This window comes from Lissotriton helveticus, chromosome 1_1, assembly GCF_964261635.1.
Source record: "Lissotriton helveticus chromosome 1_1, aLisHel1.1, whole genome shotgun sequence".
Classification (NCBI taxonomy): domain Eukaryota; kingdom Metazoa; phylum Chordata; class Amphibia; order Caudata; family Salamandridae; genus Lissotriton; species Lissotriton helveticus.
The window spans coordinates 2,081,514,391-2,081,537,922 of record NC_136057.1 but is presented as its reverse complement, the minus strand read 5'-3'; positions in this window follow the sequence as shown (position 1 = coordinate 2,081,537,922).

The window sequence follows — 23,532 nt, the reverse complement described above, 5'->3', positions numbered from 1 at the left end:
AGGAGTTTTGGGGTTAGAATTACCAAATACGAAAACCCCATTCGTCCCCTTAGATATTGGGGGTGAGTTTAGTATCTTTGTGCCTCTCCCCTTCCTTTTTTTATTAGGGGGTTCTTTATTCCTAGCACCCATCGCCTTCATCCCTCTTGTTGTCACCATTGCTGGGCTATTACCATTACTAAGAGCCTGGGAGGATGCATGTTCGGGGGTGAGGGGGCGCCACCTAGGTGACCCAAACAAAGAATAATTACTGAGGGGAACAGTTGCAGGAGCTAGCCGAGAAGTGGGCAGCTGGGCACAAGGTAGCGAATTCCTCCTTAAGATGGTGGGGTCAAGGGAGAGTCTACGTTCGGTGGCCTCGATTTCACGGATTAATACCGATTCTACTCTATCAAGGTAGGCATCAAGGGAGCCCACCACCTTATCCCCCACACACCTTTTCTCCATACTACAGGGGAAGGATGTCACAAGACCAAACAGTAAATAAAACCCACAAATCAACCCCCTGTAGCAAAGTGCAGCAATCCAGAGAGATAAAGTCTTACTGTCCAGATAAGAACGCGTCAGGGGAGTGGCCCAGCCCTGCCTCGTCTGGCCTCGGACGGCCACAGACAGTCCCGCCCTTGTCCCGGGCTTCTTCTGGGACGATCCCGCGCGCTCCCGTGACACGGGGAGATGGCGTGGATTTTATGCGCCTCCAGGCACGGAGCGTGCGTTGGCGGCTTCTGGCCGCATAGGCTCACAGGAGTTGTAGTCCTCCCGCTCGTGGTCCCTCCCAACTGCGGCCGCGCTCCGATGCAAGAGAGCTGCGGTGGCAGGGGAAGACCAACGGCGGGGTCACCAGCGCACTAGATGCACTAGCGGACACAAGAGTGGGCCCAGGAAGTAAAGCCCCCAGCAGGACGCAGAAACGGTGCCACAAGAATTTCGCTGCATAAGGTAAGTCCCCCGCTCCACCAGGAGATGACGTGGATTTTATGCGCCTCCAGGCGCGGAGCGTGCGTTGGCGGCTTCCGGCCGCAAAGGCTCACAGGAGTTGTAGTCCTCCCGTTCGCGGCACCCCTCAACTGCGGGCGCGCTCTGATGCAAGAGAGCTGCGCCGGCGGGGGAAGACCAACGGCGGGGTCACCAGCGCACTAGACGCACTAGCAGACACAAGAGTGGGCCCAGGAAGTAAAGCCCCCAGCAGGACGCAGAAACGGTGCCACAAGGATTTCGCCGCATAAGGTAAGTCCCCCTAAATATAGAATTAATGTTTAAATATAAATGAAAATAAAAAGTTCTGAACACTAGGCAAACACTAGGACAAATGTTGGACTTTGGAGGGGCCAGATTTACTATTACAACTAATAGTAGGGGGCAGTGTTGGACTTAGGAGGGGTTACATTTTTTATTGCACCTCCAACCTGAGCAACAGTAGAGAAAATATTGGACTTTAGAGGGGTCAGATTTACTATTGCAACTCCAAAGTAAGCAAAAGCATGGAAAATGTTGGACTTTGGAGGTGTTAGATTTACTATTCCAACTCTAACCTGAACAAAAGTAGGGAAAATGTGTTGGGCTTTGGATGAATCAGGTTAGATTTACTAGTTCCACTCTGATGTAAGCTACAGTACAGATTTTCTATTCCTACTCTCTTACTTGGACAACCGTAGGGAAAATGTTTCGCTCTTTGGATGCGTTATGTTTTTTACTGCCCCTTTAAACAGAGCAACAGTAGAGAAAATATTGAACTTTGGAGGCATTAAATATACCATTGCCACTTCAATGTAAGCAAAAATATAGCAAGTGCAGGACTTTCGCGGGGATAGATTTACTATTCCCACTCCAATTTAATAAACTGTAGGGAAATTGTTGCACTTTACTATCTCCACTCTAATCCGAGCAACAGTAGGGAAACTGTTGGACTTTCGAGGGTCAGATTTGACTATTCCCACTCCAGCATAATCAATGGTAGGAAAAGTACTGGATTTTTTCATGGCCATTACTACTATTCCTACAGCAGCATAAGCAGCAGTGGGGAAAATTGTTGAACTATGTAAACCATGGAAACATAAAATACATTTCTACAATCATTTGAAAAATTATACTTTTTAACATGATATAATTTATATAAATAATTAAAAACTAAAATCACCAAATTAACGTAGAAAATAAAACATACAATTAGATTTAAGAATTGTGAGTCTAAATATTATACAATAAATGTAACACACTGCCATCCATATTGCCCTAAAATGTAAACAACCTCAGAAATAAGTTAAATAAAGATTCGAAAATACGCACATTTTGTCCAGGACGCTTGGGGAATCACTGAGATACATACGAGCGCTGGCCATGAGACACTAATCACTCATGGTCTGATACAAAGAACAGGAGGTACCTTCCCTGTGTAGAACTCAATATATAGAAGAACATACACTGGACATATCAATAAGAATAGATTAGACCGGTTGAAATTATATGATGACTGACGCCAACTAGCAAACTCGTTTGAACGTTCAACTTTTGAGCCCTGAAGAAGTCACAGTGGTGACGAAACGCGTTGGCACAAGCAATTCTGTGGATTTTAACTCAGAACTTGAATAAAGAAAACTGAAAATTCTACTATCAAGTCTTTTGAAATTCTTATATGTGGGAAGATTCTGTCAGAAAGTTTATTATCACTTTGATATATTTGAACTGTACAAAACAAGTATCTATATATAAACCTTGGTGCGGGTCAACTTTCTATGATACATGTTGCAGTGGCATTAGTCACTTACAGGGGGTGTATATGGGTCACATCCTCGACCGTGTCGCACAAGGGAATATTTGCTAAACAGATATGTACTAATAGTGAAAATCGGTGCTGGTCAATATAGTTCTGACCCTTGTGTGTATTTGTGAGAAAATACAAATATACATTATTTAAAAAAACTAAAATTAAACAAAATATCTAAAACCTTGTATAGCTAATTTATATCCAGATTATTAAAAACAATTAAATACTGTACAAAAAAACCCAACAACTTATCAAAACAAACTACTTAATATATATTACCAAACAAAAAAATGAAATAACAAATAATTAAACATAGATAAACATTAAAATATTACCAACTTATAACACAGAAAATAATAAAAAGCAACACACCAAATGATATTATGTAGTAATAAAACCATATTTAAAAAAGATAAAAAACACTTAAAAGATTCTGATCCACATGTACAAAGCCTGTTTGTGGTTGCAAATGGCCCGATATGCAGAATCAGGGCATTTGTGAATGCAAAAATGCATGTTTGTATGTGCCAAGTCCAAATTGCTTTTTGGTAATCTGTTACCAAATCGCAATTTGGGAATACGAATCAGTATTTGGAAGGGGCGTCTTCCTAATACTGATTGGCAGTGGTATGCACAAATGTTTTGTGACTGAAATGCTGTCGCAAAACATTTGCATTTTACCACCAACACAAACTTGTTAGTAACCTAATTGCAGGTGTGAAGGGGTCCCCAAGGCCCCCTTACCTCTTTAAGAATGGCTGTAAAAATTTTCTATAACAGCAGACTGTGGTCCCAGGGACCACTGACTACTCTTAAAAATGAAAAGAAAACTTTTTTTTTTAAACAAATCCTGTTTTTCTTTAAGGAAAACGTGCTGCTTAAAAAAAAAGATTGCTTTATTTAAAAGCAATCACAGGCACATCCCTGTTATTTTTGCGATTCCCAATGGGTCACAAACTGAGACCTATCTCATTAATATTCATGCGGTAGGTGTATTTGGGACCCACTGGGAATCACAAATAGTGTTAAACATAATTTAATACGTTAGTGTTTGCGATTACCAAATGATGCATCACAAAAATTTGCTATTTTGTAATCGTAAACACTAATCTTAGTACATATGCCCTATATTTTTACCTTAAATAGTCAGTCTCACAATATCGTTGACACGACAATACTAAGGACACAAGATTTGTGTCAGTCGATATTTTGTCAAAATATTTTGGTTGAATGTGTTTGGTGTAGGCACATTCACACAATACAAATATAATCAGTGCTAGAAAGCAAATAATAGCAATAGTTTTTTAAATGAGGCAACTATTTAGCGGTGCCATTGTCTGTGTCTGAGAGTGTCGAACGACATGAGGAATGACCACTTTGGCATTTTCTTCTTTTTGAGGCAAATTGATTTGATGTATTTTTGATTTTTTCTTTCAAGGGCCTGGTTTATAGTTAAGCATACAGTACTACATCCATCAAGAAAGTCTACAATAAGACTTGTGTCCTGAGGATTTCGGGAGATTGCTCAGGACTCAGGATAAACTTGCCAGTAGAGTTCAGTGTTTTTGTGGATATAGTTGTTTTCTCTATATGCACTATAAGGCGGCTGTGGGCTGTATCTCTACATAGGACATTTCAAGCACCATCTGAGGCTGTGATTTTTGTGATCAATATTTTGCCTGCCTTTCCGTTATCTACCTTTAAATAAATCGGATGCCCGTTAAAATATAGTGTCCTGACTTGACATTGGATTTAGTGTACGTGAGTACTGTTTGTGAATATTATGGGTAACTGGCATAGCTGGCTTATCTAATTGGAGGTCAATTGTACCGGTTGTTGTGGAGCATTGGTGGTAAATTACGATATTCATCATGGATAATGCTCTGTACCACTAATTTGGCCATGTCCCAAATTAAAGTTATCACTCCTGGGTAATGATCTGCCTAGGGATAAAATGTCAAAAAATGCATGTGGAACATCCTTGGATATGTGATCGTAGGTTATATTGTAGCATTTGATGATAGTACCTGTACCCACATGGTTGCACATTGATGTATGAGTGTCCTCTTTGGAAATATATACTTATGCCCCTAAGGCATAAGTGGATGATTTTTGAGTGTTATATGAAAGAATTTTGCAATGGAAGGATAGTACTTGATCATCTAAGAATGCTCTTGGAATGTAATGCTCCGCTCAAGCAGAAAAATACTAAAACTGGACCTATGTTTACTGTATCTTGTCACATGGGACTGTGGCTATGCCTATGGTATTATATGGTTACACAGTGGAAGCACATGATGATATCATGCATTAGGAAAACAATGAATGGGAGTAGTGGGACATACATTTTGTGTACCTAGACATTTGAGTCAGTACCTTCACATGTGATGGGAGTAGAAGGACATGCAAAGATGTACCTGAGCTAATGATGCTGTTCCTTAGCATGCAATTGTCTACATAGCACATAATGGCAATAACAGAGTAAATTGTGGTAGTACCTCGGAATGTAATTCAGTAGTGGCTGCTACGGGGAGGGGTGGAAGTGCAGGGGTAAGGGGAGGCACAGGGGTTAAGAAAATAATTAAAATTAACTTACCCGCGCTGCCGGCCGCTGCTGCAAGTCCATCCTCTTTGAACCCAGCAGGAAGCAGACTCCCATAGCAAATCATAATGCTACTGTCACCATGACAGCTGCATCGTGATTGGTCTGAGCGTGATGGTTTGGTACTCAGACAGGCAGTGAGAGTCTGTGCATGTACCCAGGCTGTGCATTAAATCCTGGTGAAGAACATGCTAAGTGCGCCTGACTGTTTGTCTAGCCCAAGACGTCTGGCCAAATCGTCATGTGCACTTAGAAAGTGCTCACCACTCCTACCCGTGCTCCACACCTTCAGAGTCTTCTGAAAAATAAAATGATCATAACGTAGAGTTATTATAATGTACATTTTCCAGTGGGGCAACACTCCTGCGCCTTAGCGGAGTAGCCGCCGCTGTTGCAACTGATGCACCAGCAGATAGTGTGGTGGTACTGGACAGTTGAAGGTTGATTCGGCTCCTATAAGAGTAGCCCATAGCATGGAGAGTCAATACTAGAACTTGTTATGTTAAAGGCTTTCAATAGTAGCACCTGGTACTATGTTAGGTTCATGGCAGCAGTAGTTAATCCTTCACATGTTAAGCTGTGCCACCGGGTGTACCTCGGGGTGTGCCCCTTGAATATTGTGTCATCAAGATTGATAGGACACAATATCGAGGACAGAATATCAAAAATAAACTATCAACAAATAAGTAAGTCTAGATTTTCTTTATATAACTCCACTTATATGCACGTACATGTTGCATATATCTGCAAGGGACATAGTTGTGGAGTTAGGAACAGTAAATCTATGCATTTTGTTATTTTATCCACTGATATTCTGTCCTTGATATAAGCATGCCACAATATTGTTGGTGTTGATCTTCAGAAGTACAATCTGCCAGCAAATATGAGTGTTTATTGAAGGTCATATAAATATTGTACCTATGGTATGACACAAATAAAAACACCTCTGCTGGCAGTGGTTTTACCCAGGCATGTAAAGGCTGACCCTAGAGATGAGATCATAATACTTGGAAATATTCTGGCAGTACAGTGTAGAGTTGATTGAGGTGCATGAGCAGATAGCAATTGGAGACATTTTCATCCAGCAAGAGACCACATTAAAAAAACAAATAAACCAATAAAAAGAAACACATTTTATATACCTCAACATATCTAGATAGTTGTTCTTCAATATTAATGAAAAAGAGCCTGATTTATTTCTCTACCATTTCTGGTTCTGGAGGTGCAGCCTTTTTTCTAAAATATACTGAACATTTAACTTATTCACTGGCCAGTCTTTTAGTTGATCTAAAAATCTTTTAGGTCTGTGCTTACTATTTGTTCTTTTGGGTAGTAATCCTGCATGCCTCCTCCATGTTCTATTTTTACAGTGCTAACGTCACTGTATGGCATAGAACACTCCACTGATCCATGTGTGTAAAGGCACTATAATGGCACCCCTACTTACCTCCAGCTACGGTAATCCTCTTAATCGGTATACTGTTGTTTCCTCGTCCTGAATTTGAATAGCCATTCCATCAGCTAAATTAGAAAGATACATTGGGGCCTGTACACAAAGTTAATTTATTTGGAAACATAAGTGCAGATTTATCTGATGCAAATGTGTTGAAATCCACAATAGTAAATCCCAATCAAGGGGTCTGAAGTTGCTCCTACCAGGCATGATTTGCCCTGAGATCTTCTGAACACTCACAGGTGTGTATGTTTGTGGGCATTCCCAAGCTCCTCTCCGAAACCTTTACACCCTGGAAATTGTAATAGATTTACTTCAGCCAAGGCTTTGTGTAACTCCCTTCCAGAATGCATCACCCAGGGAAAAACTCTCTCCAGAGCAAAAAATATTTTCTTGCATAGAAAAAAAGTGCAGAATGTTCTCCTATAGAGACCTCTGCACATGGGGATTAGTAGTCTTTGGGAAACCTAACAAAACATTCCCAGAAGAACACCTGTAACCTGTCACAGGCACAGCTGTTCATGCATACTTCAGGGAATGATTTGAATAAACAATCTCAAAAAAATACGTTCAGCAGAGAACCTGTTCCTAAAATAATAATGATAATATATCTCCAATTGCTCAAAAGGGTTGGATATTTTTCTCGCATACTTACAACTCGGAGCCAAAGGAAGGCTTTGCACAGTATGGTAGATTTTAAAACATTTTTGACTGGCGCTATTGCATGGCCCTTTTTGGTGATAACGGCGGCACTTGATGCAAACCAAATTATGATTTGTGGAGGTGGTAATTTGCGGTAACAATATTTGTGCATACTCTTTGTGTTGCATTTTGCTGCAGCAATATGCAGTTTTTTGTGCTGCTTTTTTGTAATTGTGAGATATTAGATTGTGGGTTGAGGGGGGTGTGAACCTTATCGAGTAACAGCCACAATCCTGGTCAGGGCAAACCACAAAAGTAAATGAATGATCCTGTGCTTAATCCTCTGGTAGCCTGGCACAAAAGTGGTCAGGCTTAACTTAGAGGCAATGTATAAAGTATGTATGCAGCATTTGAGCAGTAATAAAGTGAAACCGCAACATAAGAAAAGCAACTCACCAGAAAGAATTGGAAAATAGAGTAAAATTCAATAAATTATTTGACACCAAAATAATAAAAATCCAATCAGTAAAACCTGAGTTAAGCAATTTCAAAGAACTAAGGGAAGTACGGTGTCCAAAAGCACAAAGTGCCACTCGCTGTTATCTGGCTGTGCTTGACTGGGTGAACATCACAAGTTCTGGCCAACTGTGATAGAGTGCAGGCCTGATACAGCGACCAGATTAGTCCCACTGAAAAAGTTACCTTCTAAAGTCCAGCGCGAAGATTCATGTTCATGATGGAGGAGGCCGGGAGGATATAGGAGAGCGACCCGGATGGTCGATGTAGTGAGAAGAGCAGTCTGGGCATTGTGGATGATCGCAGCTGTATCTTGAAGACCTTGTTGGGCTTTACGGACTGTCGTTGGTGCTTCACATTGCCAAACTGCAGGCTGCGATGCGGTCCTATGAAGTGCAGATCTCCCATTGCCGGTCATTGCTAGCGGTTGCTACAGCGCGAAGAGTCAGGTTCACCAGAGCTTTGCGCTGGCAAGCAGCATGGGTGACAAGATCATGGCGGGAACAGGCCTGTTTGCTGCCGTGAAGAGGCCAAAACTTAAAGATTTCTCCTTTTCTTCTAGGAGGAGCTCATCTAATACAACACCAAGGGTCCAGGACCTGGGAGGCACCTCCTGGGGATCAAGAACTCCATTCAGCAAAGGCTCGTAGGCAGGTCCAGTGCAGCAGGTCTGCTGAGTAGTTGTAGAGAGGCCTCTGGAGCTTGTTATGTCCCTGTAGCTCAGAACAAGAGGTCAGTCAGCTGACCCCTGGAGTCACTTCAGCCTGGGATAAAGGGTGCAGGTCCAGTCTTCCTTTTCAGACAGCAGGGAAGGCTTCAGCAGCAGGGCAGTCCTCTAGCAGAAAGGCGGTTCTTCCTCTGTACTATCCACATGTCAAGTAGTGTACTGAAGAGAGGGTCTGAAAGTCCCATTTTTATACTTGATGCCCCCTTTGAAGTTGGAGAAGCTTCTGGAGTTTTCTTCATACATAAGTGTCTACAATTTCCTGTCTCCCTGCCCTGGTCCCAGTCTGGGAGCAAAATAGGCTAATGTGAAGTTCTTTATGTGTGAGTTGAGCCAGTGCCTTTGAATCGTAAGTTCTGTAGGTGACAGCTCCGCTCCCCTCCCCCCGCCCCCATCAAGTCAGGATGCCCCATCCTGCCAACACCCAGACACTTTATAGTGATACTGTCTGAGAGTAATACACAAAGGCCAACTGGTAACTACACCTAGTCATGTGTCCCAGGATACAGGCTGCAGGCACCAAACGGTTAGGACAACAAAATGCCAACTTTCTAAAAGTTCAACTAACAACCAAGGGCCTTGACTCACCTCAGTAAGGCAGAGTCTATAAATAACCAACAAACCAAAACAAGTGCCAGTACTGAGACCAAATGAACTAGGTAACTTAAACCAAAGACTAGAAACATGAATTTGTAGTCTTGTGATTGATTGAATCCGTCAAATTTAATTTTTATTTATACATTTTCAAGAAAAACAAAATACAAGACATTTGTTGAATATGTGCGACAGCAATATTCAATATAACAAAAACAGACGTGGAAACACAAATGACAGTGCAATAAAATTCACTATGACCACCCTCCTTCACATTCGTAACCTGGCTCGAAACCTGATACACTTCACACTTTCATACACACACACACACACACAACAAAGCACTTAAAGATCAGTGGTGCAAAACATGAAAATAGATAATGGGACCTGCGTAGTAAATTGGAACAATCATAACATTGTAACCAGCATGGGATATGTGGCAGACCTGGAAATGATTGACAATATCGACCTGCCTATATCAATTAATTTATGCTTTCATGGAAGAAATTTAATGAATACAACTAGATTGTAACGCAGGCCACAACACAAGAGGTCGACGCTTTTCAAACCGGACCCTTTGTCCGGTTCTCATCAGGACCAGAAGGAAACCTGAAAGAAGGTACAAGGGAAAACCTTAAAATCACAAACAAATTCAAAGAATCAAAAAGGGTTACGCGCCCAGCCACACATGATAGCCCCCTACCTTGTGCCATAAAGTGGCTTCAGTCAATTCACAAGAGACGTCAATTTCTGTTAAAACAGACAACAACAAAAACGTAGGTTAGTAACTCCACCTATGTCCGTATTCGTCAGTCTCTGTTTGGCTCCTAAAAACGGGCCGACCCCCTAGATGCGGGCTTACCTCAACGAAATCGGAGGAGTGTGGAAAACGGAGGGTAATTCATCAGTGAGTTGAGCTGTCAGCCAAACCAACCAACCCGGGCTGTCTGGGACTCGTTAAAATGTAGTTGTATTCCTTAAATTTCTTCCATGAAAGCATAAATTAATTGATATAGGCAGGTCGATATTGTCAATCATTTCCAGGTCTGCCACATATCCCATGCTGGTTACAATGTTATGATTGTTCCAATTTACTATGCAGGTCCCATTATCTATTTTCATGTTTTGCACCACTGATCTTTAAGTGCTTTGTTGTGTGTGTGTGTGTGTGTGTGTATGAAAATGTGAAGTGTATCAGGTTTCGAGTCAGGTTACGAATGTGAAGGAGGGGGGTCATAGTGAATTTTATTGCACTGTCATTTGTGTTTCCACGTCTGTTTTTGTTATATTGAATATTGCTGTCGAACATATTCAAAAAATGTCTTGTATTTAGTTTTTCTTGAAAATTTATAAATAAAAATTAAATTTGACGGATTCAATCAATTACAAGACTACAACTTCATGTTTCTAGTCTTTGGTTTAAGTTACCTAGTTCATTTGGTCTCAGTACTGGCACTTGTTTTGGTTTGTTAACTTTCTAAAAGTAGCATTTTCAGAATTGTGACTTTAAAATCCAACTTTACCATTAAAGAGGAATGTAAATTACAATTCCTCAGACACCACAAAACATGATTTCCTACCTGCCCGTAACCAAATGTTATGACTTATTAAATGTAATAAGATAACTCAATGTTACTAGGGACTTATGAGTAAATTAAATATGGCGTTTTGAGGGTAAGCTAATTTTACCATGTTTATAGTATTGAGCACAAGCACTTTAGCACTGATTAGCAGTGGACAAATGTGCGGAGTCCTAGAGTGAACAAAAATGAATTCTGAAAAACAGGAGGAGTGAAGGCAAAATGTTTTGGGGGAAAACCCCTCCAAGGATGTCAAGGGCTAACAGTGATGAAGTTTTGTTGTATGTTGTTGAGTTTTACTGTGGTTAGTGTGTTGTATTCTGTTGTGTTTTGCGGTCCTGTATTTATGTTGTGTTGTTATTTTGCTTTGCAGTATACTATTGTGTTTTATTATGTTGTGCGCTATAATTGCTTTAGAGAGGTTAAAGATGCTGGTACGTTTCTTTCCAAAACCAGCACATTTCTTTAAAATTTCAGTTACAGACAACCATTTACTATTAAGGAGGTGAAATAATGCTGTTCCAGTTCTGCAGCTTTTTAAATCACCAGTCAGCCTAAAACTATGCCAGCGACCGGTCCTATACAACTTCCACAATATTAATTTTATATGATGTTGCCCACATGCAGTCCATATGCGTCTGAATAACAAGTATTTACTACAAGCCATTTCCAGTAGATGGCGCAAAGCTTCCACATTATGTTCTACAAAAGTTAGAAAGTAAACAATTAAGAATAATTCTATGTAAGATTTTTCAACGCACCAAATAAAGATCCACTCGCTTAGTTTGTATTACTCCCTCAATTGAGTACTGCATGGGCAGTGTGTGGGCGTGGCTTGTGATGAACAATGCTTATATTTGAATGTTCTACATAATGTGTGCTTTTTATCTATTTATTTCACTCAGTGCATCATTACATGTGCATTTCGTTCACGACATGCACGCTTTGAAAATAATGAACTAGTAATAATACGAAAAATATGAATTAGTTGCTTTACACCTTTTCGTGCGTGGTGTTCGGATGACATTTCATTGTTTTCGCTGTCTTGCACCGGTTTTCGAATGTTGACATTTATTTTCTCTGTAGTTGTGTTATCCTTGTAGCATTGAGACAGAGTCTTGAAGGAGAAAACATCCGCTGCCTACATATGTGTGAAAAGTGACTGTAAACAAAGTACCTTTAAGAGCATAGAAAACGCACTATACGCGTGTGGTCCTGCTTTGTAGATAGGTAACTGCAGAAGAGGACCAAGGTATGCATTATTCACATTTCACCACCATCTTTGGCCCAAAAAACCTAGCTCCAGGGCGATGCTATCGACGGTACAGGCGGTGCAGTGACTCTAGGGTCCTGGGATTTGAGGGCCCCTGTGCACCCCAATTATTGATGTTTTACTAAAGAAGATCAGAATAAGGGAGGCATTTTATTCTTTCCATGAGGGGCTACACAGGAGGCACCACTGGTACTTTTCTCTGGCTGTTTATTTAGGATTGCTTCTTTGTCCAGGGACATGGACACAATAATCCAGATGTCAATTCCCAAGTAACCTATGCAGTTGTAATGATTTTATAACGTCTTACTGTCTCGTGCACCGAGTTGTCCTGCATCACATTACTTCTCCGAAGAATCCTTTTCAGGTCTCGGCTATAGACGGCCTTAGCTACCAGTAAACAGACACAGACCTATTGTTTTCCATACATAACATATAGCCCGGTGGACTTTTGGTCAGGCACTTTGGGTGGCGTTGCTGTCTATAGCAAGTTTCTTTTCTCTTAAGGCAATGGCTATCCTGTTCTTGTCTTAGTCCTGGCCAAGAGACTTCAGTCTCACAGCATTCTGGCTTGATGGGGATACTTGGGGGACTCTTTTTTTGTTGTATTGAGCACTCCATGGGAGTGCAAGCACTTTTTTGCCCTCTCTTCGTTTTTCCGCTTCCTCCCCCACATACTCTTCCCCTGCTCTTCAATGCATAGCTGCCAAGGTTTCAGATTGCTATGTGTGACATTGTCATAATTTCAGAGTAATTATGAGTGACATTACGAGGACTATGAGTGACATTTTCTTGCGAGCAAAATCTAGCAATGAAGACAAGGAAAACATATAAATATCAGAAATTATCCCCATTTGAACAACGATAAACTCTAAGATCATCTTAAAACTTCTGTAAAACACCAGCAATGAAAGGGCACTAACCAGACACAGACTGTGTGACTATAGTTCTCAGTATCAGAGGGCAGTCAGGCATAGCAGTTGTTAAGAAGATGATATCATTGATCTGCTCATTCATGACCTGCGCTAGCCTAAAAAAAAAATTAATAGCATAGCAAGTGCAACTAGGTTGGTTACACCATCACTCAGTCTAAGGCATTATTGGTTGCTAGGGCAATAAGGTAAAAAAGAATGCTGGGAAGTGCCAGCGCAAAACCCGGAGGTGTTTTCCTCTTAACATGCAACAGTGCAAATAAATGAGTAAATACAAATTGCACATTCACAAAGGTGTAAAACCAAGACCTAAAAAAAGTTGGACATTATATTATACTGGTTTTGCACCAAGAAACAATGTTTAGATTTATGGCAAATTGTGGTCACCTAAGTACTGATCCCTTTCAAAAGAGAAAACAATTACTTTTTTTGAAAATAAAGATCTTTTTAAGATCGGATATGTAAACCTGCCACTGTAAATGGACTAGCTGCTACTTTGATTACTTTAACAATATATAGATGCAGAATATAATTCAAACAAGGTTCGTGGCTGCTGAAAGAGAAAGTATGCTTGTGTGGTGAAAACTTCGTACCAGTGTTGGCAGGAAAAAGTAACAATTCCGGAGGCCGGGCTGGGGCACAAGCTGAGGCAGGAAAAACACCTGTTTTGCCAGGCGGCCGGAAGAAAACCAATTAACAACTCATCGTGCCTCTGCCAGCTTACACCGACTCTCCCCCCCCCATGCCCCTTAGCTCTGGCAATCAATTAGCATGCTGCGGAGCATTGGTTTCGACTCCAGTCCGCTCTCTGTCCCATGTGGGGCCCAAGACCGGCGGACTCGAGCCTCCCAAAACAGAATGTAATAGGCCCCAAACATGGATCCTTTCTCAACTGCAAATGCATTTATCAAATTAATAAATTTAACAAAAACATGAGTATGACTCACTCAGCTGACTCGACCCGCCGTCGCACTCGACTACAGGACCGGGCATTTATTTTCAGGGCACTCCTCAGGAGACTGAGGCACACATTAATTCACAGCCAGGCCTGCCTGTATATTTTCAAAACCACTAGGCTAGTTTAAGCTTTCGTTTCAACTTTTTAACTAACCTGAATTGATTTCAATGTTAATGAGCTGAGCCCTTACCTGCGATCACACCAGGCCAGCATCATGTAGCCTCGTGTTGGCTGGCCCGAGCTGCCGGCGGTCGGAGACTCATTCCAGTGTTGCCAGGGGAAAGCTAAAATTTCGGGGGCCGGGCACAGGCTGGCTGAGGCAGGAAAAACACCTTTGTTGCAGGGCAAACGGAATAAAAACAATTAACAAATCATTCTACCTCAGCCAGCCTGCGCCGACTCTGTCCGGCTTCCGAGCCAATCACAGCACCGAGACCGCCCTCATCGCCGCCACCGATGACATCCGAGCCCTGATGGACAACGGAGAAACAGCGGCCCTCATCCTCCTAGACCTCTCCGCGGCATTCGACACTGTCTGCCACCGCACCCTAGTACAGCGCCTCAGCAACGTCGGAATCCGGGACAAGGCGCTGGAATGGATCATCTCCTTCCTCGACGGAAGAACACAGAGAGTCCGCCTACCACCGTACAAGTCAGAGGCCTCCAAAGTCATCTGCGGCGTCCCTCAAGGATCCTCTCTGAGCCCCACCCTCTTCAACATCTACATGAGCCCCCTCGCGGCCATCGCACGCCAACACAACCTCAGCATAATCTCCTACGCCGACGACACCCAGCTGATCCTCTCCCTGACCAACGACCCCGCCACCGCCAGAGCCAGCCTACACGAGGGGATGAGAGAGGTAGCCGAGTGGATGACGACCAGCCGCCTGAAACTGAACTCGGACAAGACGGAGGTCCTCATCCTGGGCTCCTCACCCTCCGCCTGGGACGACTCCTGGTGGCCTCCCGCCCTGGGCACCGCACCCAAACCGACAGACCATGCACGCAACCTGGGCTTCATCCTGGACTCCTCCCTCTCCATGACCAGGCAAGTCAACAACGTCTCCTCGGCGTGCTTCAACATCCTACGCATGCTACGGAAGATCTTCTGGTGGATCCCCACCGAGACCAGGAAGACCGTCACCCAGGCCCTCGTCACTAGCCGACTGGACTACGGCAACGCCCTCTACGCCGGTACCACCGCCAAGCTCCAGAAATGACTCCAGCGGATCCAGAACGCCTCAGCCAGACTCGTCCTCGACATCCCACGACACAGCCACATCTCCGGACATCTGAGAGACCTCCACAGGCTCCCCGTCAACAAAAGAATCACCTTCCGCCTCCTCACCCACGCACACAAAGCCCTACACGACCAAGGCCCGAGCTACCTCAACAGCCGGATCAACTTCTACGCTCCCAAACGCCACCTCCGGTCAGCCAACCACGCCCTCGCCGCCGTCCCCCGCATCCGAAGAGCAACTACAGGAGGAAGGTCCTTCTCCTACCTGGCCGCCAAGACCTGGAACTCCCTCCCGACCGACCTGCGCCTGACCCAAGACCACCTCTCCTTCAGGAAGAAGCTGAAGACCTGGCTGTTCGAGCAGTAGCGGCACCCCCCCTCCCCCAAGCGCCTTGAGACCCTACGGGTATGTAGCGCGCTCTATAAGTGTCATTGATTGATTGATTGACTCTGTCACAGAGCTAGGCGGGCCGGCTCTGCTTAAGTGAGGCAGGCGTTTGGGTCAGAACTGCAAAAAACTAAGAGTGCAGACCGGAGGCGAGGGCAAGGTCGGACTGCCAGGAGAGGCCGAAACTCAGGCCTTTATATATTATAGACAGCGAGTGCAACCAGGGATGACTTAGTTGCGAGACGGAGAGAAGCACTTGAAAGAAGGCTCTGCACGAGTTGAGGCGTCAGTCGGCATTTCTGTGTTATTATATTAACACATACACACATAGACACTTACTTGGTCCGAGGCCACAGATTACTACATTCCCTGCTTCTTCTCTGGCGCTGCAGGACTGCGTGAGGTCACATCCGGATTTATGGGCAGGCCCGCCCCAAGAGTGTGGGCTGGAAGACAGTCTGGCGCGCGGCATAGCGGACGTCCCGGGAATTAATGAATAAATGCAGTCATGCTGGCAGGCGGCTGAGGCCGCAAATGTAACATTGTAGCCAACCGCGCGGCGCACGCACTCTGTGACTCCAGAGCTGAGGAGCACAAGAATGTAACCATCTATGAACCACACTGCCAGAGGTGGTGGCGGCAATCTCGAGCAGCAGAGCCGGCGCTAGGTTTAAAAGGCCTTAAAAATGCGTGACAAAGCATTTCAGTGCGGTGTTGCGGAACACCACACTGAAATGCGTGGGTGTCACACGTGTTGCGTGATACTTGGCAGGACTGTCAATGGCTCACTCTAGTGGTGTTGCTGGGAGGGGGGATGGTGGTGTAAAGTTCTACTCCTTCCCCCAACAGAAGACGCAAACAGCGTGTGCTGTTTGCTAGTACTTTTATTTATACATGCAACCGCACGGAGAGCGCCGAGCCACTTTCTCTTCTGGCTCCGGCACCCGAACTGAAAGCCTTCGCGCGCTTCCCTTAAATGGCGGATCGGCGTGCTAAGTCATCACGCCGATCCTGACACTAGAACGCTGACTCTACATATCTCCCCTTTTTACACACATTAATAACAATAAGGAATTACTGTCCATTGCTCATGTCGTAGTCCCGAAACCTGGCTGGCATCATCACTGCTCTCCCCCCCGTGTACCTTACCGGGGTGGAGATCGCCTCTCTCCCACCGGGTCTCCCTGGGGTGTCTTCTCTACCTTCTTGGCTACTTCCCACCATCAGGCTCTCCTGGGACCTCGGTTCCTGCCAGGGCATCTCTCCACTGGGCGATCTCACCGCCCCTTGCTCGCCCCTTGTATTCCCTTCCTCAGTCTCTCCTTCCTCCGAGGTCTGTTCATTCTCCGCCCGACTTCCCTCCATTCCTTCCTGGTCTTGTGCACCAATGTCCCACTGCAGTATCTTGTTGCATCTCGCCATGTGGTCTTGGGACCATACATTCCCGTCACTAAGCAGGGCAGCCCTATCGTACACCTCCTTGACTTGGAGAGGTCTACTGTACTTGCTGTCCCCCTTCCTCTGCAGCACCGCCAACTTGACTCTTACCCATTCTCCTTCTTCTAACCCAGTGTCCCTCACGTTCCTTCTGGAGTTATAGTGTTTTGTGTACACTGCTCAAGCCTTTTCCAAGTTCGCTTAGACCACAGCTGGCGACCATTTACTGGTCACCGTTTTCTCCTTCCACGCCCTGTTGTCCTTAGTGAATGGATCTCGGCCCCTCAATATCTGGAATGGGCTATACCCCGTGCTCGTGGGGGTGATACGATACGCCCATATCATCTGCCATATCTCTCTCTCCCAATCTTTGTCTCTCATTATTGCTGCCTGTATGCATCCCATCAATACACGGTTATACCGTTCCACCAGTCCGTTACCCGCTGGGTGGTATATGGACGTGTGTTTAGATACTATGCCATTCCTTTCCATGAATTTGGCCCACTTGTCTGAGGTGAACTGTGGACCATTGTCACTTAGTATTACTTTGGGAATCCCTTCCCTCAGGAAAGTGTCTGTGAGGAATTTGAGTACAGTTCCAGTGTCCATTTCCTCTTCCACTCTGACATCTGGCCACTTGGAGTACCTGTCCATGAGCACACACACATATTTCTGTGTTCCCTGTCCATCCAGAATCGGGCCTAAAATGTCAATCGATAGTTCTTCCCACGGATTTGTGGGGGTGTCAAATTTTCCCAAAGCTGGCCTCAGAGGTTTTAGGGTCTTGTCTGCCTGCTGGCATTGGGTACAGTCCCTGACCTGGCGTTCAGCTTGTAAGTCCATGCCCGGCCACCAGTACCCTTCCCTGGCCCTCATTTTGGTCTTCCCTATCCCCAAATGTCCTTCATGAAGCAGCATGAGCAGTCTGGGGATGATTCCCTTCGGCGGTATCACCTTGTCTCCTCTGTATATGAACACCCCTTGGTCGTCCACGGAGAGCTCTTCTCTCACTTCTTAGTACCTCCTTAGGTTCCCACTCAGATGTCTTTTTTCCGGCCACCCGCACACTATGCATTTCATTACTTCCTGTAGATCTTGGTCTCCTCTGTAGGCTTCTTCCCATTCTTGGTTGCTGATGACCCTTTGAGGATCCTCCATCAGCGCTACCATTTCTTCCTTGGCCTCCTGGTCCTCTTCTGTCATTTCCATCGACGCCGCCCGGCTCAAGTAATCCGCCACCTTGTTCCTGTTACCCGGGATATATTCTACGTCGTATCTATATTCTAGGAGCTTCAATGTCATCTTTGCTATCCTGGGGGTGGCGCTGGCGTGTCCACTGGAAGTGAGTACCTTTACCAGGGGCTTGTGATCTGTTTTCAGCTGGAATCTTGTTCCCCATAAGAATTGCCTGTATCTGGTCATTACCCATACCACTGCTAGCATCTCTTTTTCTATGACGCTGAACTTCTTCTCCGTTTCACTCAGCGCTCGGGATGCGAAGCTCAGTGTCTCCACCACTCCTTGCCCTCTGTCTTGCATCAGGACTGCCCCCAGTCCTTTGTCGCTGGCGTCGGTGGTGAGGATTGTCCTCCCTTGAGGATCGTAGCCCTGCAGCGGTTTGGCCTGCACGATGTCATTCTTTATGCTCTCAAACTCTCGTTGGGCTTCCTCCGTCCATTTGAACACCATCTTCTCCCGAGTCAACTGCCTCATGTGATGGGTTTTTGTTGCGAAATGGGAGACAAATTTGCTATAATATTCTTCCATTCCAAGGAAGGACCTGACTTCTTCCTTGTTGGACGGTGGTGGTGCCTCCCGGATGGCTCTCACATTTTCGGTCTTCGGGGTGATCCCTTGTACCCCGATCTCGTGTCCAAGATAGGTCACCTTCTCCATACCTAACCGGCATTTCTCCCACTCCGCCGTTAGTCCTCTTTCTTCCAACACTCGCAACGCCTTGGACAGCTTGGCATCGTGATCCATTCTGTCCTTTCCCATTACCAGGATGTCATCCTGGAAATACTGGATGCCTTCCATGTTTTTGAAGAGTTGATGCATCAATTTTTGAAATACTGTGGCCGCCGACGCCAGCCCGAACGGCATCCTGCAGAACTGGTAGCACCCGAAGGGTGTAATGAACGAGGTGATTTTCTTGCTCTCTGGATGCAACGCTATCTGGTGGTAGGCTGATGTCAAGTCGATGGCGGAGTACCACTTGATTCCTCTGGTCTTTGCCAACATCTCCTCAATGCGTGGAAGCGGGAACTTTTCCACCACAATGTTCTTATTTAGTTCGCGCAGGTCCACGCAGAGCCTGACCTTGCCGCTTGGTTTCATCACCACCACCAAAGGCGCCAGCCACTCTGCGCACGTGATAGGCTCGATTATACCCTTCTTCTCCAGCTCCTGAAGTTCGACTTGAACTGCATCTTTTACCGCCAATGGCACATTCCTCACTCTGTGGGCTACCGGTTTCGCTTCCGTTTTCAGGTCGATCTTATATGAAAACCTTTCCAGCTTCCCTACCTTACCACCGAATACTCTGAGGTAGTCTGTCTTCCATTTCTCCAGGTTCGGGCATTGTTCTGGTTCCGTAAGCAGGACCTGTACCACCCCTCCTGGGTCTAATTTGATGCCGAGGTCACCTTGGTCCATCCACCCCAGCACCGACGGTCCTTTTTCTGAGACATACAGTTTGCAGTATGCACTTCGTCCCTTGAATTCGAATTTGAGTGGTCTGACTCCCACCATAGGTATGCGGTCTTCATTATACTTTACTGGTCTTATGTCCAGCCTTTCCAACTCTGGGCCCAGTTGTGGCCTGAACTTTTCGTCCCATACCGCCCGTTGCACTATTGTGTAAGGTGACCCCGAGTCTGCCACTATGCTGATCGGCACTCCTCCAATATGCATGTCCAGCACTGGTTTGCTTGATGTTTGGTGTCCACACACAGCACTTGGTCGTAGATACATAGGACCGTGTCATCCTCTTCGTGACCGCTTCCTTCTTGGCCATCTTGCTCATGATCCACAAAATTCACCACATTCCTGGTTGATTTTCTCCAACACACCTTCTCATAGTGCCCTACGATCCTGCAGAATAGGCACTTGGCACGGAATGCCGGGCATTTCTTATCATGCGCATCATGAGTCATGCTCCCACACCGATAACAAGCGTTCTTGGCGCCCTTCGAGTGGTTCCCAGGCGGTCCAGGATTACCTTGCCACTTGTTCGGGCCCCTCTGTGGTGCTCCCTTGGTCTTGTTATCTCTTCTGGGGGCCTCCTCTTCAATTCTATTTATCATGGGTCTGGCCAGCGTTTCCTTCCTCGCTACCTCTGCGCATCGCCTCGCCAATTCAGCTTTTTTAACAATCGCCATTACCTCCTTAAGGGAGGAGTCCCCATTGGCCCACAGCTTATCCTGCACAGCTTTACTCGTCGTGTGCATCACTATTTGATCTTTGATGAATTCATCATGGAAATTTCCATATCGGCACGTGGACGGCAGCTTTTTGAGTGCCGCAACGTAGTCCTCAACCGGTTCCCCCACTTCCTGTTTTCGTTGTTGGAAGTTGTATCGGTCAATTGAGACGCAGACTGCCGGCCTGTAATTTTCTTTCAAGTCTCCTATCGCGTGAGCGTATACATCATCGTCATTATCCTGTCTCTGTTTGGGTACCAGGTTCTAGAACACCCTCAACCCCTCCGGGCCCAAATTATGAAGTAGAATTCTCTTTTTCCTTTTGCTAGTGAACGGTTCCTCGTTCTCGTCCTCCAGCACCTCAATGTAGTTTGAAATATATTCCCTCCAGTCCTCCCACTTCATTAGGGTATGGGCGCCGTCGCCGAGGACGCCTGCGCGCACATGGTTTCGCGCTTCTCTCCTGGCGGCGTCTCGCCTTGTCCCTTGTGGCTCCCTGGTGCGTTATCCACCACTTCTATTTTCGGGCTCAATGGGGTGCTCCGGGCCTCACCTCCGTCTCTGCCTTCAGCAGTCGCCAGCGTTACTCCCCTGCCGGGAATGCGACAGGTCCCAGTGGTCCTGTGTCCTTGCTCCGCGGTGTCCGCCACTGGCCGTGTGCTACAGCCACCCTACTGTTGTGGCCTAATGGAGGTCTGCCGCGCCCCACCCTTCTCTCGTAGGGCTGCTCTGGTTGGGGACCCTTGTACCTGGCCGTCTTGGCTTGCAGAGTGCACTCTGCAGCACAGGGTGCCGCGCTCTCCGTGGTTGTGGACGGTGTCTGCGTTCTGTCTAGCGTGCTCTGTGCTGGGGGTATCACTGCCTTCCGCCTGGACGTGGGTTCGTTTTTTTCCGTTTGTTCTTTGGTTTTTTTGGGGTTTTTTCACCATCCGAGCCTCGTCGCCATTGTAAAGTTCTGCTCCTTCCTCCAACAGAAGACGCAAACAGCGTGTGTTGTTCGCTCGTACTTTTATTGATACATGCAACCGCACGGAGAGCGCCGAGCCACTTTCTCTTCTGGCTCCGGCACCCGAACTGAAAGCCTTCGCGCGTTTCCCTAAAATGGCGGATCGGCGTGCTACGCCATCACGCCGATCCTGACACTAGAACGCTGACTCTACAGGTGGGACCACCCGTAATTGTCCTGCCCTTCTCCACATTGTGCCAAACCATCAAACAGCAGTTGCAGCCACCAGACTCAGACACTGGCATCTCAGCCTTGGAAGAGTGATGTTCCTCAGCCTTGGAAGAGTGATGTTCTTTTTTGCATTTTACATTTGCTTGCTCTTGAATTCTCTTGCAGTGCTTAATATGAGCCTATGAGCTGGTGGTTGTGGGTGGTAAGCAGTGGCACTTATGTTTTAGGACTCGCATTTATTTTTTCTTATCAGACATTTCCTTAGAGCAATAGAGGACAAACACATAATGGGAAAAAAGGAGGAAGAGAATGACGGACAAACAATCAACAAGCGAGAAAGCAAGAACTTGCAAGAGTGAGATAAAGGAGCAGGCATTGTCTGGCAAGGGTGAATAGAGGCCCGGAAGACAATGCTGTTGTAGGATTCGGTACACTGACATTCAATAGCACTGATCACAGGCTTCTGAGTAGCATGTTGGGCATCATCACCTATTCCTTTATAAACTAAGCACTGCTTAAGGGTATTTCATTTTTCCAAGATATGATTCTTTCGTTTTTTTCATGCAACATATTAATCTCGAATAGTACAAACTCGGAAAAGAGTTCCCACTATATGTTTGTTTGAGTTCAGGTTGTGGGTATTTGCTCATAACAGACAAAGATTAGGAGCTATGGAGTTGAGGCCGAAGGCTGTGTGAATTTCTCAGTGCCCATCAGTAGATCATAAAGGGCTTCAGAATAAATGCACATCCAACCCTTTTCCTCTCTGTAGAGCGCATTGAGTAACGGGCAGGGTGCCAATTGTAAATGTGATTCTGTGTAAAAGTGCGTAAAGCAGAGGCATAGATGTCAAAAATTCAATTGAAATATGTACATGGGAATGGCAAACTGATTAATATGTCAGATAGTGACTGCTGTTCCCAGTTCAATTTAATTCCAATGTGTGTGGCCAACTCTTCTCCACTGTTCAAGCCATTGGGTATCATGGTATTGAGATCAATAATGTATTCTGACTCAGAATACACAATTGCTTTTCTTTGTCCCCTCCTCTGTTGTGTTTCATGACTCTGTCAATCCCAAAGAAACGCAGCACATTACAGTTGCTGTTGTGTGTTGAAGGAAAGTGTCTTACCGAAGGATAATTAAAATCCCGATTGGTTGTGGCACATAGATGTTGGAGTACTCGCATTTTCAGTTGTAGCATAGTACTTCCAACATATCTCAAGCCACATGGACACTCCAAGACATATATGATGAAATATGTAGTACAGGAAATGAACGTACAGATTTGTTTAGTCTTTCCATTATATGCAGAATAGTTCTGACAACTGTGACTGTTTTTGCATGCTTTAAGGCATTGCACGTGAAGAAACCTCCTCCTAGCAAGGAAACTGTTGGAGTGATCTCTTAGAAACGTGAAGTAGCCTATCTTTCAAGGACATTGCTCTTTTGTACGTGATAAGAGGAGACTCCCCTACAATTTCACCTATCACTGGATCCTTTTTTAAATGATTGGAACTTTTATTGAAGATAACAATCAATCTGGGAATATTGCTGTTCTGACTGTTGTTCTTTAATCTATTATTCTTAAAAAGATCATCATCTTGTTTAACACCTTGGATTTTTTGTTTTGCCTGTTTTAGCATTTTATCAGAATAATCTTGTTGCCTGAATTTCTAGCTGTTTCTTTTCTGAACAATGAAGTAACCAATTTGTTGTCTTTTATCGTGATGTCAATATCTAAAAATTGACAAAATGATCTGCTGAGTTTATGAGTAAAACTAAGGTTTAAGTAATTTTTTGCCAGACCATCAATACATTGAAGTGCCAAAG